This window comes from Zootoca vivipara, chromosome 9 (assembly GCF_963506605.1).
Source record: "Zootoca vivipara chromosome 9, rZooViv1.1, whole genome shotgun sequence".
Taxonomy (NCBI): Eukaryota; Metazoa; Chordata; class Lepidosauria; order Squamata; family Lacertidae; genus Zootoca; species Zootoca vivipara.
This window is the reverse complement of record NC_083284.1, coordinates 74,142,867-74,155,034: the sequence shown is the minus strand read 5'-3', so window position 1 is coordinate 74,155,034 and position 12,168 is coordinate 74,142,867.

The window sequence follows — 12,168 nt, the reverse complement described above, 5'->3', positions numbered from 1 at the left end:
GCAATATGTCCGTAAACAAAGGCAGTAGCTGTTAATACCATGAATCAAAGGCACTTGCTCTGGGCTTTGCCCTTTTATCGCTGTGTTCTGTAGTTGCATCTGTGAAGAAAACAGGGGACACATCAACACTTAAGATGAATGTGCAATATTTATGCATTGCTGATGAGCAATTATATTCACATAAACCAGTGGTGTCCAAACTTGGCTCTCCAGCTGTTTTGGGACTACAATTCCCATCATTCCTGACCACTGGTCCTGTAAGCTGGGAAGATGGGAGTTGTAGTCCCCAAACAGCTGGAGGGCCAAGTTTGACCATCACTGAAAACCAGTGGCATTTCTTTTGCAGTTTATTTGAATAAAAATTGTGGTGGATGCATTACTCCAGGTGTGGTCTGACCAAGAAAGAATACAGTGGTACCTTGGGTTACAGATGTTTCACGTTACAGACTCCGCTAACCCAGAAATAGTACCTTGGGTTAAGAACTTTGCCCCAGGATGAGAAGAGAAATTGCGCGGCGGCAGCGGAAGGCTCCATTAGCTAAAGTGGTACCTCAGGTTAAGAACAATTTCAGATTAAGAACGGACCTCCAGAACGAATTAAGTTCTTACCCCGATGTACCACTGTAGAGTGGTATCATGACTTCCCTTGAACTGAATGTACTTGTGTTGATGCAGCCTAATAGCATAAGGGGTTTTTTTGCTACTGCATCACACTCTTGATTCAGTAAGCTTGTGGTCTACAAAGATGTCCCCCATCTTATATCTGTGCAGCTGGTTCTTCCTGCCTAAGTGTAGAACCTGACATTTGTCCCTACTGGAATTCATTTTGTTAGTTTCAGCCCAGTTTTCCAATCTGTTAAAGTCATCTTGAATCCTGGTTTCTGTCTTCTGCAGCATTAGCTGCCCTACCCAGTTTGGTGTTATCTGCAAAGTAGATGAGCATCACCTCAATTCCTTCCTCCAAGTCATTTATGCACTCTTGGAGGTGAGTTCTAGTTGAACTTAAAAGAAACAGCCAATCAGTGAAAGAGGTAAGAGTGGAAAGATCGGGAATCTTTGGAGTAGTTAAGGAATAGGACAAGGGTAGAACCTTTGGTCCCTAGTAAAAAGTCTGTTAGGAGGGTGAGATTGGTGCATGTCCTTGGCACTTGCCTCTTCTGAAAATATATGATGGCTCCTCTGCTTTCTCTCTCACTTCCCCTGGACTCCTACAACTGCAGCAATCTTGCCTATTGATTTAGTCTCCAAATTCAATTTGTCTTGGACTGAAAATGAGAATTTCAGCATGTCCAGTTTGTTATTACTGCAGGAAATAGTGCAGAGAAAGGAACCACCGACACACAGCCTGATAGAATTTGCCCAGAAGAACAGATCACGCTTCAGGAGGCCTCATGGTTGTACTTAATTGGAAACATCCAAAAGTGAATCATGTGCATGTAATAGAATATTTATTTCATGTACAACTGAAGGTCATGAATTGCCTGCATTTTGGTTAGTGAGTCACAAAAGGCCCTTGACCACATTACTAGTCTCCATCTTCAAGGCCAAGATGGTAAATGTAACCACAGCTGACCAAGTACATATGAAATCATTCCCTTTTTTTCTTTTTTTCAATTTTTTTCAATAAACTTTATTGAAGTTAAAATACGTACACAAGCACACAAAAAGATACAAAGAAAACAATTAAAGAAAAAATAAAATAAAAAATAAAAAATAAAAAAATACATTGATACATAAATAGAAAGAAAAAACTAATGATAAATCATAATTCAATTAATAAACAAATTAAATCATAACATAACATAAAACATAACATAAAAATTCATATCAAAACTTGAATCACATCAGAAATGAAAGCAAAATCTGCATTCTAATATGTAAACTCAAATATAGATAAACCCAATTGTTGATTTTTATATCTTTTTATAGCACTTATGTTTCATGAGCAATAAGCTCATAATCCGTAAATTCATATATACACAAGATATTCATACGTAATCCCACTTCACCTGTAAACCGACTTCCACTTGTCCTTTTCCCGGGTTAACAGTTTCATACCTGTCACAGTGGCCGGAGTGGACTACTTCAGAGTAACGACGCTACGCAGCTCTGCATTTTATTCTTTTATTGGTGCTGCGTATTTACAGTGCTCAAGTCATTGCTATTTACACGGAGCGATGTTGTCAGTCGGTTTCAGAACCTCCTAATGGCTTTTGGCGCGTCTTTCTCCAACACAAAAGCTTTGGCAGACCCATCCTCTTGCCCCTCCTCTTCCTGCGTAATTCTGGAGTTGGGGGGATGGGTCTTCCCCCCTTGCTTGCCCCTTCCTGTCCCACCTGGGACCTTGGCTCCTCTACCTTGCCTGAGCCTCGGACACGACTTCCTGCTTCCCCACTGGAATCGGAACTCTCCCTGCTTTCCCCTTTGCTCGGGGACGGGCTTGAACTCAGGAGGGGAGGGACTTCGCGATATCCCCTGTCCCTCACATCCACCCCCCTCCCAAGCTCTCCTTCACCCCTCCCCAGGCCCCCCCAGGTGTCGGTGACGACTGGAAGCCTAAAAACTCGGTGCTCTCCGAGCCCGTTGGTGTGAACACCTCCCCCCAGTCCTGCGAGCCCCCCCCTTCCGCCTGGGAGGACGGGAATCCCAAAAAGTCCGTGGCGTCAGAGCTGGTGGGGGTAAAAATGTTTTGCCAATCTGCTCCTTCCTCTGACTGGGTGGATCTTGGCGACACCCATACCTCATCCTCTGGTTCCTCAAACTCCGCTTCCCAGCGCCATGGTGAGCTGTTCTCCCGTGCCTCCTCCTCCTCCCCCTCCCTTTCCATGTGCCAGGGCTTGGGTCTGTGGGGAAAGAGGGCGTGAAATTCTTCCACCAAGAATTCCTCCTGTATCTGAGTGGCGGGGACCCATTCATTCTGGGACGGTGGAGCATCCTCCCATGCCATGAGGTACTCCAGGCCCCCCACCCCCCACCTTGAATCCAGGATGGCCGTGGCCTCATTGAGTTGCTCCCTGCCTTCCCTCTCCCCCCCTCCCTCGGGGGTTTGTTCGCTGTCTCGGAGCCTGCTGCTTTCCCTGTACGGCGACAGCAGCGATCTATGAAACACTGGATGCACCCTCATGTCCTCTGGCAGTGCCAGCCTGTATGCCACCGGGTTGACCTGTTGCGTGACCGTGAAGGGGCCCAGCCATTTGGGTGCCAGCTTTTTGCACCTCCCTCTGGTGGGAAGGCCCTCCGAGGACAACCACACCTTGTCCCCCACCCTGATGACCTCCCCTTGTCGCCTGTGGCGATCTGCCCCCTTTTTGTACGCTTCCTTGGCCCTCTCCAAGTGTTCTCTGAGCTGCTGGTGCACCGTCTCCAGTTCCTTTGCCCAATCCTCAGCCTGCGGGCCCTCCTCCTCCTCCTCCCCCTCCCTCTCTGGGAAAGATCTGAGGTCGCGCCCGTAATTGGCCTTAAAGGGCGACACCCCTGTGGAGACGTGCACTGCATTGTTGTAGGCAAATTCTGCTAGTGGCAGGCGATCCACCCAGTCCGTTTGCCGCTGGCTGACGTAGCATCTCAGGTACTGCTGCAGAATGGCGTTGACCCTCTCCGCTTGTCCGTTGGTCTGCGGGTGTCTAGCCGTTGACAAGCTGACCTCCACCTGCAGGAGGTTCATGAGCCGCCGCCAGAACCTGGAAACAAATTGGCAGCCACGATCCGAAATAACCCTTAAAGGTAATCCATGCAGTCTGAAAACGTGATCAACAAACAGTTTGGCTGTCTCTTCTGCCGAGACTGCCCTGGCACACGGTATAAAGTGACACATTTTGGACATGAGGTCCACCACCACCAACACTGCAGTCTTACCCCTGGACGAAGGCAGATCTGTGATGAAGTCCATGGACACCACTTCCCACGGCCTGTGTGGCGTGGCTAAGGGCTCCAGCAACCCTGGCGGCGCTGCTCTGACCACCTTCGCCCGCTGGCAGGTGTTACAGCCCCTTACATAGTCTCGAACATCTTCCCTCACCCCTGGCCACCAGAAGTGTCTCATGACTAGGTGAGTGGTCTTGTCCCTTCCAAAATGCCCCGCTGTTGGGTTGTCGTGCATCTGCTTGAGGACCGTACGTCGAAGCTGGGTGGTGGGTAGGTACAGCGCACCCTTGTAGAAAAGCAGCCCTCTGCGTTCTGCAAAGTCTTTTGCCTGCTCCCTCCCCCCTCTCAGTTCTCTGAAGATGCGGTTGGCAAATTCATCCGCTGCCGTCAGTGCTGTGAGTTCTGCCTCGCTCACCACTGCTGCTCCGCAGGACCATGCCGACGGGGGGAAAATGTGCCTCGGGGCTGGTGGCGCCTCCTCCTCCATGTACTCTGGCTTGCGGGAGAGGGCATCCGCCCTGACATTCTGCTCTCCCGGGATGTAGTGTATGGAGAAGTTGAAGTTCGAGAAGAACTCTGCCCACCGTATCTGCCGCTGGTTGAGCACCCTGGCAGTTCTCCAGAACTCCAGGTTCTTGTGGTCTGTGCACACCTGGATGGGGTGCTTGGCGCCCACCAGGAAGTGCCTCCAGTGCTGGAACGCCGCGTGGATCGCAAGAAGTTCCCGATCGAAAACTGTGTAGTTTCGCTCGGGCTGGGTCAACTTCCTGGAGAAGAAGGCACAGGGTCTCCACTCTCTGTTGGCGTCCAGTTGCAACAAAATGGCGCCCACAGCCTTATCAGAAGCATCTGTCTCAATGCGTAGGGGCGCGTCCTGAACCACGTGGAACAGGTTCTGGTCTGAGGCGAACACCCTCTTGAGGCTTTCGAACGCTGCTTGCGCCTCTGGTGTCCACCTGAACTTCTGCTTGCCTCTCAGGCAGTCAGTGATGGGAGCCGTAACTCGAGAGAAGTTCTTGATGAACTTCCTGTAGAAGTTGGCAAAGCCTAGTAGGCGTTGGGCATCTTTGCGCGTCCTGGGGCTGTGCCAGTCCAGGATGGTCTGCACCTTGTCCTTGTCCATCGCTAGCCCCTTGTCTGACAGCTTGTAGCCCAGGAAGTCCACCTCCTTGGTGTGAAACTTGCACTTCTCCAGCTTCACATACAGGTGGTTCTCCTTCAGGCGCTGTAACACCTCCCTGACGTCCTTCACGTGCTGCACTGGGTCGTTGGAGTAAATAAGGATGTCATCCAGAAAGACCAAGCATTTCCTGAAGAGTAGGGACCCCAGGACGTGGTGCATGAAGGCCTGGAAGCATGCTGAGCCCCCTTGCAACCCGAAGGGCATCACCAGATATTCAAAAGAGCCCAGAGGCGTGAACATCGTGGTTTTCCACTCATCGCCCTCCCGGATCCTGATCAAGTTGTACGCCCCCCTCAGGTCTAGCTTGGTGAAAATCTTGCCCCTGCGTGCCGCTGTCAGGAGATCATCCACTCTGGGCATGGGGAAAGCCACTGGCTCTGTCACCGAATTCAGCCGTCTAAAATCCACCACAAGACGGCGCTGTTGCGTGTCTTTCTTGTCCACCCAGAAGACCGGGCTGCCCCCTGCTGCCTTGCTTTCTCTGATGAACCCCCGCTTGAGGTTCTTGTCGATGAAAGCGCGCAGATCCTCCAGTTCCTGGTCTGACATGGCGTACAGCTTGGCTGGGGGTATAGTTGCCCCTGGCACCAGGTTGATCTGGCAGTCAAAAGGCCGGTGTGGGGGCAGGTGGTCGGACTCCGCTTCGCTGAAGACCTCCTGCAGGTCCCAGTATGGTTTGGGTATCGCCTCACCCCCTTTGACGTGCATGGTGGCCACCGTGGCTATCGGAGGCCCCTCCCCTGGTTGGTGCTGCATGCAATGTTCCAGGCAAAAGTCCGATCCAAAAGTGATGCATCTCTGATGCCAACTTATGGAGGGGTCGTGGCGCGCCAGCCAGCTCATGCCCAAAACGATTGGGGGGTCTGAGATGGTGGTGACGTTGAATGCCAGTGTCTCTGAGTGCCTTCCAACCGTCATTCTCATGGGGGGGGGTTTGATGAGTGATGGCCCCTCCCAGCAGCTCTCTGCCGTCAATGGTTGCCACGTGCAGAGGAAAATCCAGCTGCAGAAGCTGGATCTGGTGCTCTTCTGCAAAGTTCCTCGAGAAGAAGTTCGCTGACGCCCCACTGTCAATTAAGGCGAGGACTGTCAGGGGATAGCCATTTGGGAGCGTGAGCGTCACTTCTAGAACCACTCCTGCTCTGGGAGGGGTGGGCTGGCTCTGCTCCTCTCTGTGCGGGTGGGTGGGCTGGGGCTGTTGTCTGCTGACTGTGCCTGGCTGCCGCCCCTTGTCTCCTGCAGCCAGGCTTTCCCGTTTCCCTGCTGTGGTGCTGCGTCAGTGGGGGAGGGCACAACCGTTCCCGCCTTTCCTTGCCACTCCCTGCGATGTGGGCAGTCTCTGACGAGATGCTGGGGGGAGTTGCAGAGAAAGCAATTCCCACCCCTTCCCTCCTTGCGCCTTGGCGCCGCTGGGGTTTGAAAAGCCCGCGCGCGCGCGCTATCAATCTGCATGGGTTCCTGGTCCTGACTGGCCCCAGGCGTGGCTTGAAAGGGTTGTTGAGGGAGTGGCTTCTCCTGCGACCGTGGGAACCAAGCCCGCTTTGCGCGCGTTGCTTGCTTGTCGCTCCACCTGGATTCCTGCCTCACCCCCACCGCCAGAGCCGCTTTGCTCAGTTGATCCATATTACTGGGCTTTGGACCTCTCGAGAGCTCATCCTTCACCTCCTCATGCAACCCCAAGTAGAACGCCGCTTGCATCGGGGCCGACTCCAGATCCCACCCCAATCTGTGCACCAGCATGGTGAATTTCGCCCAATACGCGCGAACTGTCATATTTCCTTGGCGTAAATTATGAAGTTCCTCCTTAGTCTGGTCCATATGACTATCGGACGAATACATCGTTTTCAAACCTTCTAGAAACAGTTTGACATTCTTCATGCAAGGATTCCTTGTTGCAATTAACGGTCTTAGCCACTCCCTGGCCGCCCCTGTAAGGTGCTCCACAATAAACGCTACTCTGTGCTCATCATCAGGGAACTCATCGTGGTGCAGCTCAAGAGCATACACAATCTCAGTCTCAAAGCCCTGAAACTCCTTTGGGTCTCCGTTGAACTTGCTTACTAGGGTCCCGGCTCTCCTTCCTGGCAGCACTTGGACTTGGGGTGCCCCTCCCGCCTTGTTTTTCTCTGCATCCAGCTTGTTTTGGAGGTCTACCGCCACCGCCCTTAAATGCTGCTCTTTTTCCTGAAGCTCTCTCACCTGTTCCGCAAGTTGTAGCCGGTCGTCCTGGACCTTCTTAGTCTCCTCTTTAGCTGCCTTCAATTCTCCCTGCGCCTGCAGCGACAGCTGTTGCAGTTCTAGCTGGGCTTGCTCAGCGATCTGCCGCCACTTCTCCGCCTCTGACACGCTCATCCCGGCAACTCCAAAGTAGCCCAAAAATGATTAGGAGGTTGCTGTCACAGTGGCCGGAGTGGACTACTTCAGAGTAACGACGCTACGCAGCTCTGCATTTTATTCTTTTATTGGTGCTGCGTATTTACAGTGCTCAAGTCATTGCTATTTACACGGAGCGATGTTGTCAGTCGGTTTCAGAACCTCCTAATGGCTTTTGGCGCGTCTTTCTCCAACACAAAAGCTTTGGCAGACCCATCCTCTTGCCCCTCCTCTTCCTGCGTAATTCTGGAGTTGGGGGGATGGGTCTTCCCCCCTTGCTTGCCCCTTCCTGTCCCACCTGGGACCTTGGCTCCTCTACCTTGCCTGAGCCTCGGACACGACTTCCTGCTTCCCCACTGGAATCGGAACTCTCCCTGCTTTCCCCTTTGCTCGGGGACGGGCTTGAACTCAGGAGGGGAGGGACTTCGCGATATCCCCTGTCCCTCACAATACCCTTTTGCATTGATTCCCTTATTTTTCAAATTTCCTTCTATGCGAGGTGTTAAAAGCAAATCCAAGTTTTTATCATGGGGCACTGCTTTTTGAAATATTCTCCCAATTTCCTCCAATTTTTGGCCGAATTTTCCCAACTCCCTCCCCTTATTATATTTGTTAATCTATCCAAATCTATGTATCCTAATAATTTTTCCTGCCATTCTTTAATATTGGGAGTTTCTTCTTTTTTCCAATATTTCGCTAATAGAATTCTTGCAGCTGCCGTCGCATATAAACAATTTCTCATCTTGTTTTTTGATATCCTCCCCTAACATTCCTAATAGGAAAAAGTCCGGGCTTTTTTTGATATTATATTTACATATCTTTTTCAATTCCTCCAATATTGCATTCCAAATGCTTTGACTTTATCACAGTGCCACCATATGTGTACAAATGTCCCTACCTCCCTTTTACATCTCCAACAGAGATTATCCTTAGTTCTATACATTTTTTTAATTTTTACTGGCATGAGGTACCACCTATAAAACATCTTCACCATGTTTTCCCTAATCGCCTCTGACGCCGTGAATCTCCACGAGTTCTTCCAAAGTTTTTCCCAGCTCTCCACTTGAATGGGTTTCCCCAGATCTATCGCCCAATTGGTCATTGTTTCCTTTACAACTTCATCCTTTAGTTCCCACTCCAATAACACTTTGTACATCTTATTTATAATTTTTCGGTCCCCCTGCAATAAATTAACCTCTAATAGGGAGGGTTCAATCTGGAAGCCATTTTTAGAGTAGTCCTCTTTAAATCTACTGTTTATTTGGTGGTACTGCAACCACCCTGTTAAGTATTGTTTTACTTCTTCATATTTTTAAAGTCCAAATTTGCCTTCCTGTTCCTGCAATAAATCTGCATATCGCCCCCAATTCCCATTTGAATTTACTTTCTTAATTGTAATTATTTCAATTGGCGATGCCCATTTCGGCGTTTTGGGTTCCAGCAGCTGGAACATATGAAATCATTCTCACCTTTCTTTGCCAACAACCACTAATCTAGCACAATAGGCTTCATTCCGTGAAAATTCATTCATTCAATTTCAGAATTTAAGGTTTTTACAACATGTCCAAATTGGCTCTGAAAGAATTTTGCAATATATAAAGAGATAAAACTACAAAATAAAACGATAACATACTAAGACCGCAATCCTACAAATTCTAACTTAGGAGCAGCATTCACAGCTTGGCGGCATCTCAAAGCCTTGAGACATTTAAGAAGATCTAGAAGATTTAGCCGCCTTCTAAGTATCTCAGGGAAAAGGCGTTAGATCTCAGACTGAGGATCCAGAATCAAGGGCTAATCCAGTGATGGGCAGCCTTTTGAGCTTGGTGTGTCAAAATTCACCAAAAAACCGAGCATAACTCGGGTGGTGTGTCACTTAGAGAAAAAAACCATAATTTCATGATATTTATAGTTTAAATAACAAAAATGTATAATTTTAATATATAACTGTATTTAATAAACCAAAAACTAATTATTTACCAAACCAAACCAAAACACCCTTATTTATCACAAAGTACCCAGAGTTGATGAGCTTTTTGGGGCTGCTGCTGACCAAAGTTTTGGAGGTTTGGGGGGGGATGCCCCAAAGCTGCTGCACTTTTTTGGGGGAAAGAGAACAGAAATAAATGATGAATAATACATTTGCTGGAACTAACATGCAGCACCAAAGCGCCAAAAAACCCAGCACAGAACGGGTTAAAAAATGAACGCTGTTACACCCAATTGTAGTCTGCCAAAGCGCCAGAAAAAACAGCACAGAAAGGGTTAAAAAACAATCTCTGGCTACCAGCAGCAGCAGCAACAACAACAACAACAAAGGATCCGGGTTTTAACAGTGGAGACAAGCTCTAGCGGAGACAAGCTGTAGGAAGAGCGGGAGAACAAATGGGGATAAAACAACAACAACAACAGTGTGAATGGGCTGATGGGGGGCGTGCCAGCAGTGAGGGCTCTGTGTGTCACGTCTGATGACACGCGTGTCATAGGTTCGCCATCACTGGGCTAAGCAGTTTTCCGGCTGGCTTCATAAGAGCTTGTTATTGGCCTTGCAGCCATGCAGATGAAGCAAACTCTGCCCTCCCCACTAGGTGCTATCAATTGCTTTCACCAGAGCCTCAGCATCCAACAAGGTTATCCATTGTTTTATCAGGATTACTTTTTATCTCCCAGGTTCTCAGTGAATATTGGGGTTCAAGGCATATAAGTCTTTAAATGAGACCTGCCATAGCCATGTTTTCCCTTTGTAAAAAAAATAATCAAAATCAGTGCTATCTATTCAAACAAATAGCCAGCACATGTAGAGACAAAGTCAGAAAAGCTAACGCACAGAATGAACTCAGGCTTGCTAGAGAGGTTAAAAGCAGCAAAAAGGGCTTTTTATGGGTATGTCCGTAGCAAAAGGAAGAACAAGGAAACAGTGGGGTCACTTAGAGGAGAAGATGGTGAAATGCGGACAGGGGACAGAGAAAGGGCAGAACTCCTCAATGCCTTCTTTGCCTCAGTCTTCTCCAAAAAAGAAAACAATGCCCAACCTGAAGAATACGGAGCAGATGATTCAGCAGGGGAAACACAGCCCAGAATAAGTAAGGAGGTAGTACAAGAATACTTGGCTAGTTTAGGTGTATTCAAGTCTCCAGGGCCAGATGAACTACATCCAAGAGTATTAAAAGAAATGGCATAACCACTGGCAGTTATCTTTGAGAATTCCTGGAGAAAAGGCAAAGTCCCAGCAGACTGGAGGAGGGCAAATGTTGTCCCTATTTTCAAAAAGGGGGAAAGAGAGGACCCAAACAATTACCGCCCAGTCAGCCTGACATCAATACCAGGAAAGATTCTAGAGCAGATCATTAAGCAAACGTTCTGTGAGCACCTAGAAAGAAACGCTGTGATCACTAAAAGTCAGCATGGGTTTCTGAAAAATAGGTCATGTCAGACTAATCTGATCTCAATTTTTGACAAGAGTCACAAGCCTGGTAGATGAAGGGAACGCTGCGGATGTAGCCTATCTTGATTTCAGCAAGGCCTTTGACAAGGTGCCCCATGATATTCTTGTAAAGAAGCTGGTAAAATGTGGGCTAGACAATGCTACCATTCAGTGGCTTACTGACTGAACCCAAAGGGTGCTCATCAATGGCTCCTCCTCATCCTGGAGAGTAGTGACTAGTGGGGTGCCACAGGGTTCTGTCTTGGGCCCAGTCTTATTCAACATCTTTATCAATGACTTGGATGATGGACTTGAGGGCATCCTGAGCAACTTTGCAGATGACACCAAATTGGGAGGGGTGGCTAATACCCCAGAGGACAGGATCACACTTCAAAATGACTTTAACAGATTAGAGAACTGGGCCAAAGCAAACAAGATGAATTTTAACAGGGAGAAATGTAAAGTACTACACTTGGGCAAAAAATATATATGAAAGGCACAAATACAGGATGGGTGACACCCGGCTTGAGAGCAGTACATGTGAAAAGGATCTAGGAGTCTTGGTAGACCACAAACTTGACATGAGTCAACAGTGTGATGCAGCACCTAACAAAGCCAATGCAATTCTGGGCTGCATCAATAGGAATATAGCATCTAGATCAAGGGAAGTAATAGTACCACTGTATTCTGCTCTGGTCAGACCTCACCTGGAGTACTGTGTCCAGTTCTGGGCACCACAGTTCAAGAAGGATACTGACAAGCTGGAACGTGTCCAGAGGAGGGCAACCAAAATGGTCAAAGGCCTGGAAACAATGCCTTATGAGGAACGGCTTAGGGAGCTGGGTATGTTTAGCCTGGAGAAGAGAAGGTTAAGGGGTGATATGATAGCCATGTTCAAATATATCAAAGGATGTCATATAGAGGAGGGTGAAAGATTGTTTTCTGCTGCTCCAGAGAAGCGGACACGGAGCAATGGATTCAAACTACAAGAAAGAAGATTCCACCTAAACATTAGGAAGAACTTCCTGGCAGTAAGAGCTGTTCAGCAGTGGAATTTGCTGCCAAGGAGTGTGGTGGAGTCTCCTTCTTTGGAGGTATTTAAGCAGAAGCTTGACAGCCATCTGTCAGGAATGCTTTGATGGTGTTTCCTGCTTGGCAGGGGGTTGGACTGGATGGCCCTTGTGGTCTCTTCCAACTCTACGATTCTATGATTCTATTTCTGACAAAGACAGCTTCCAGTAGCAGAGTAACATAAAAATTGAGTTCAGAATTTTGAACCACCCACAATCTCTTCTTAATCTATCAGTTATATGGGCCATGCCCA